Source organism: Kogia breviceps, chromosome 11, assembly GCF_026419965.1.
Source record: "Kogia breviceps isolate mKogBre1 chromosome 11, mKogBre1 haplotype 1, whole genome shotgun sequence".
NCBI classification, from domain to species: domain Eukaryota; kingdom Metazoa; phylum Chordata; class Mammalia; order Artiodactyla; family Physeteridae; genus Kogia; species Kogia breviceps.
In genome coordinates, this window is record NC_081320.1 from 50,988,275 (window position 1) to 50,995,096 (window position 6,822).

A 6,822-nucleotide genomic window follows, 5' to 3' on the forward strand; every position below is an offset into this window, starting at 1 on the left:
TCTCTTAAGAACATGAAAGATACTATTCCTAAATGTACCTATTCCTAATTTGATTGTTTATACCTAGTTCTATAGGGAAGAGTAATCGTAAATAAATTTTTGGTCATTTAAAAAATTATTTATGATAAATTATAAACAAAAGAAGTATTGACAGAACATGTTACTCTTTCTAGAGTATATTGCTTGTAACTTCAGTGGCAGTCCAAAAGCTCAATCTCTTCCAATATGAATTGCTAAGGTTTTTGAACCCTCTTTAAACAGAGACACCCATGATTCACAATGATTATTTGAATATGCTGTGAAGATTAAGAGTACAAAACAACCATATACAAAAATTAACACAAAATGGATCATCAACCTAAATGTTAACAGCTAAAACTATGAAAGTTTGGCAGTTCCTCAAAGTGTTAAACATAGAGTTACTATATGACTCAGCAATTCCACTCCTAGGTGTGTGTGTGTCTATATATATATAGAGAGAGAGACACACACACATTTCTGTTGGGTATATATATATATATATATATATGCCCAACAGAAATAAAAACATATGTCCACATAAAAACATGTGCATGAGTATTTATAGCAGCATTATTCATAATAGCCAGAAAGTAGAAAGAACCCAAATACCATCAGCTGATGAATGGATAACAAAATGTAGATATCCATACAATGGAACACTATTCAGCTATAAAACGGAACGAAATACTGATACAAGATACAACATGAATGAACCTTGAAAACATGCTAAGTGAAAGAGGGTAGTCACAAAAGACCACATATTGTATGATTCCATTTATATGAAACATCCATACTAGGCAAATCCATAGAGAGAGAAAGTAGATTACTGGTTGCAAGGGGGTTAGACATAAACTCCATATCCAGAAATAGGGGGTTAAACTCCACATAATGGGCGTGGAGTTTCTTTTTGGGGTGATGAAAATGCTCTAAAGTTAGTGGCAATAGTTGTACAGCTTCATAAATCTAAAACAGCGTTGACTTGTACACTTTAAAAGAATTACAGGGGCTTGCCTGGTGGCGCAGTGGTTGAGAGTCCGCCTGCCGATGCAGGGGACACGGGTTCGTGCCCCAGTCCGGGAAGATCCCACATGCCGCGGAGCGGCTGGGCGCGTGAGCCATGGCCGCTGAGCCTGCGCGTCCAGAGCCTGTGCTCCGCAATGGGAGCAGCCACAGCAGTGAGAGGCCCGCGTACCGCAAAAATAAATAAAAATAAAAGAATTACAAAAAATGTGACATTTATGGTATGTGATATTAAGAAAAATAAAAGAATTTTGAAACATGTCACTGACCAAAGGCACTTGCCATTTATATTATTTTGCAGTCACATTTAACCAAAAGTCACAAGGCAACTGAATATACTGGACAGCTCAGCAAAATGTAATATTCTAACACAGAAATTTAAAATATGAAAGTGCTCTACACTTGGAGTTTGGAGATGTGGGTTCTAGCTTTTCCTTAACCCCAACCCAAGTTTGGAGGCAAAGATTGCTAATTACTGTGAATACTGATTTTCCTTTTCTTCTCCAGCAGTAAGAACCTCGGATTTTTGCTGAGCCATTTTCACTTAGCTGAAGACCTGCCAGCCTCTTTTGCAGCTAAATGTTGCTACATGTTGATGTTTGGCTAAGTCTTATGTGTAAACGTCAAGAAGTCTCCTCAAAGGGAGGGAATGTACCTTTCCTTGTCCCTCTATCTTGTTGCCGGAATATAGATGGGTTGGCTAGAGCTCTAGCAGCTATCTTGGACCATGAGGATGAGGGATGGCAAAGTGGCAAGCTGGAAGAAGCCTGGGTCCCCCAAAAATGTGTAGAACCACTACATTTACCCTGAAGTGCCTACCACCAGACATCTTTTACATAAAACCAAAATAATCATATAAACCATAGTTATTTTTTTCTGTCACATGTAAAGGTTCATAATCCTAACTAATACACTGGGTTTATGAAGAGTAAAGAGGAAAAGGCCCTTTAGATTAGTTTGGAGAGGAGGAGTCTGCTCTTAAAAAAAAAAAGAAAAGAAAAAAAAGTTAAAGCCCTTTTTCTGGATGGACCACTTTCTAAATTAACCTGAGAGTACACAAGGACTCTTGATCTTCCAAAAGTTTGCCGACAATGGCAAAAATACCTAGAACTGTACAAATCTGTTTGTCATCACTGCACCTGCCTCCTCTCCCTGGCATTTTCATATCAGCTGAGATCAGCCAGAAAATCCCACACTGTGGGTTTCAGATTTGATTACTTTGTAGGGAAAGGGCAGAATCTTTCCTTTGAAATAGGTTTCCAGTGGTATTCTAATTTCTTTTTCAGTCTACTCCAGTTTGCTAACCTTGACTAAATATATATGGTTACTTAAGCATGAGATTGAAGGGCATAAGGACAGCCCCTGGTGGGTGATAAAAATTAGAACTGGTCAGCAGTCATTCACAACCTTAATCAATAATTATTTTGAATTATTCAATTCAAAAGCCCAATTTTTAAAACTCATGCAGAACTATATTCAATATCTTATAATAACCTGTAATGAGAAAGAATCAGAAAAATATATATGTATAACTGAATCACATTGCTATACACCTGAAACTAAAACAATATTGTAAATCAACTATCCTTCAATTAAAAAAAACAAAAACTCACGCACTCCATCATTCCCAGGTGGGCTTTTTAAACTACTCCAAGAGAGGGACACAGAGACTCCATTCACTAAGTGCTATGTAACTGTTTTAACCAGACTGCTTTTGCAATTTCCTAGATTACTAAAATATGTCACAGTCCACCTACCTTTGGGCAGATCTCCCTAAAACTTCAACTGTTATTGACAATAAAGATCTGATGAAAAAGCAGATTTATCACAATTTATTGTAAGTCCAGAAACATATATATATATGTAAAAAATATATATATTATATATATATATGTATATATAAGTTTAAAATATATATATATATATATATATATATATTTTTTTTTTTTTTTTTTTTTTTTGGCTGCATTGGGTCTCCGTTGCTACGCGTGGGCTTTTTCTATTTGAGGCGAGCAGGGGCTACTCTTCGTTGCGGCTTCTCATTGTGGTGGCTTCTCTTGTTGCGGAGCACAGGCTCTAAGCATGCAGGCTTCAGTAGTTGCAGCATGTGGGCTCAGTAGTTGCGGCATGCAGGTTCTAGGGTGTATGGGCTTCAGTAGTTGTGGCTCGCGGGCTCTAGAGCACAGGCTCAGTAGTTATGAGACATGGGCTTAGTTGCTCTGCAGCATGTGGGATCTTCCTGGACCAGGGATTGAAGCTGTGTCCCCTGCAGTGGTAGGTGGATTATTAACCACTGCACTACCAGGGAAGTCCAGTCCAGAAACTTTTAAAACAACATCCATGCAGATTCTGCCATAGGAAGAAATACTAAATACTAGAGAAGCCTGATAAATGGCTTTGCTTTTTACTTCCTAAAATTATAAAATCTATTGCCTTTTCAGTAATAACAATAAATGTTTTCTGTGTATATTTTATCATTCATGCATGAAGAACTAACACTCACTTTAAATACGAGAACAAATATGCAATAAAGTTGTTTCTCTGGGGAAAAGGTCAGGATTTGATATTAATGTAGTCATAATATAGCCCGAAGATTTGGGAAACAGAGTCTTATAATTTAACAAAAATTTTTAATTCATTTTTATTGGAGTATAGTTGATTTCCAATGTTGTATTAGTTTCTGCCATACAGCAAAATGAGTCAGTTATACATAAATGTCTATCCACTCTTTTTTAGATTCTTTTTCCATATAGATCATTGCAGAGTATTAAGTAGAGTACCCTGTGCTCTACAGTAGGTCCCAATTAGTTATCTATTTTATATATAGTAGTGTGTGTATACCAATCCCAATCCTCCAATTTATCCCTCCCTACCTTTCCCCCCAGTAACCATAAGTTTATTTTCTTTTATTTTTATTTTTTTGGTACGCGGGCCTCTCACCGCTGTGGCCTCTCCCGTTGCAGAGCACAGGCTCCGGACGCACAGGCTCAGCGGCCATGGCTCACGGGCCCAGCCGCTCCGCGGCACGTGGGATCTTCCCAGACCGGGGCACGAACCCGTGTCCCCTGCATCAGCAGGCGGACTCTCAACCACTGCGCCACCAGGGAAGCCCCATAAGTTTATTTTCTACATCTGTGACTCTATTTCTGTTTTGTAAATAAGTTCATTTGTATCATTAAAAAAAATTTTTTTTTCAGTATCAGCAGAGATTTTGTTTCAGGAAGATGGGCATATAAAAAGAGCTTCTGAACCAGCCTACTTTTGTTTTTCACTTCTATCACACTTGACTTTTTCTCTATTGAATTTACTCTTACTGATATTTCTTATTTCCACAGCTCACTGATTTAGGCTTCTGTGTTTTAATAAGACTGACTTGAATTCTATTACATTTAAGGCTCCTTTTTGATATAAAAGACTACAGATCTTGAGAGTTCTTTTTAAATTATTAAATATTTGTGCTGGCTTAGTGACTATTAAAAAGTAACAGGTTTCAAGTGATTCATACACACAGTTCTGGGACTCCTGAGTATGGATGGATAAAATGGAATGCACACAACCTTACACAGGGTTGTGTGAAAACGGCCTTCTCAATAATCGTAACAGTGCCCTCCATGAATTAAAGCCAGGGTAGTCATTCTGAAACTAGATTCAGTCCTATATCACTCCTCTACCAAAAACGGGGATTAATGCACAATTTCCAGGTTGTTAAGAAGATGATAAAAATGATCCGATTTTGATTTGCCCGTTTCAAAAGTGATTTTGTATGCTTTCTCTATGATTAAGCCTAGGCGGGAGGAAAGGTGAAGTGTTGAAGAAAGGAAAATAAACTGTCTGACACATGGCAAGTACTCAGTAGATGCTGATTTCTGTCCCTTCTGAGGGGAGAATATAGTAACTTTGTTGATTAAATTGACAAAGTGTAGGGAGGAGATGGTGCCGACGGCTCATGCTATCTGAAATTTCCAACTTATACATCCATAATAAACCACTCTCTTCAGTAATTATCTCTCACGCAAAACATCAGCACTGGAAAGATGCAATTCATTTTTAAAAATCTGCTACTAGATACATTACTTTACTGCTTTTGCGAGGATGAAGTTCCAATGAGAAAGAACGTTGAGGAATCTTTCCCAAAGTCTACTTTTCTATGAAAGTTCCTCTCTTCTTTCAAAAGTAGTCCCATCTAATATTCTGTGTATTTATTCATGCTGGTAAAGAGATCCTCTATCAGTTCTCTTCCTTTGGATAGTTCAGCAGGAATTACTTTGAGACTGAGTCACTCTTGCTATCTTTCCTTGAATCTCTTTGACCCCAAATTTTATAAAGATACACTCACTCTTGTCTCCTTGATCTTTCCATGGCTGGTCTGTGTCAAATTTCTGGAGCCCTTGAGGAGTATCTTTAAAGGAATATCTTTTTTCTTTGTATTGGAATGCTTACAAACAGTTTCATAGAACATAGCTGGCTTCTTGTATTTAGGTTGGCACATTAATCCATTTTAAAAAAGCAGGGGAGTTCAATGAGAAATTAATATGCCATGTTACAAGTATATTTTTATCAAATGTAGGTAAGAATACCAGAAAATTAGGCAAATAATAAGTGGTTACTTAGAATTCCTAAACAGTTTATACTTCTACACAGAGGGGAAGCCCATACATTGCAGCCCACCCATACCTCATCTGAGAACCTCAGGAACTTTGCTCATACAACTAGGATTTCCAACTGGGATTTCATATGTCCATTTTGTACTACTGGAAGACTGCACATTGGTCAACAGAGAGATGGGTCCAAGGCAAAACAGTTAGTTTATTATTTCTGATTTTTGAACCAAGAAAGATTTTCCCGCTCCCTCCATCAACAGGTGGATTGTCTAAGGATTTGAAGAAAGGCAGTATTTAAATAAAAGGTTTACTTACATTTTGAAAAGTGAAGAGGGAGCGATCATAGAAAGACAGTGTTTTAGAACTAGAAATAACCCTAGAGAAAATTCAATTCAAAGCCCCTTCTTAAGAATAAAGAAAAGGAGACTAAGTAATCGTTTGTGTCTGCTTAGTTCAAAACAGCTAGAAGGCAAGAGGCCACAGGGTATAGCAGTTAAGAGCATGGTCTTTGTGGTTGACAGGGTGGATTTGAATCCAGGTCTTCTAGGTACTGTTTGAATGGTTTCCTCATATAAAAAGTAGGAATAACAGGACCTGTCTCCCAGAGTTATTGTGAAGAGTAAATGATACGACTTATTGATACATAAAGTGCCTAGAACAGTTGCTGGTCCTCAGTAAGTGCCTGGCAAATGTTATTGTCAGCGCAGGAACCCAAACCAGAATCTTTTGACTCCAACTCTTGTACACTGCATTGCACTATTAACACAGCAGGCCAAAGGATTCAAATGTTTACTTAAAATAGGAGATTCCAGGGCTTCCCTTCCCTGGTGGCACAGTGGTTGAGAGTCCGCCTGCCAATGCAGGGGACGCGGGTTCATGACACCGTCCGGGGGGATCGCACATGCCGCGGAGCGGCTGGGCCCGAAAGCCATGGCCGCTGAGCCTGCGCGTCTGGAGCCTGCGCTCCGCAACGGGAGAGGCCACAATAGTGAGAGGCCCGCGTACCGCAAAAATAAATAAATAAATAAATAAATAAAATATGGGAATCCAAATGAAATAAATTGTGTGCAACCTCATATAATGTTTTTAAAACATTTACTAATCATTCATGCAAGCACTAATACCCAGTCCTTTTCAGATGAAATTAAATGTTCCACTTTCCTCAGTGATTTTAGCTGTT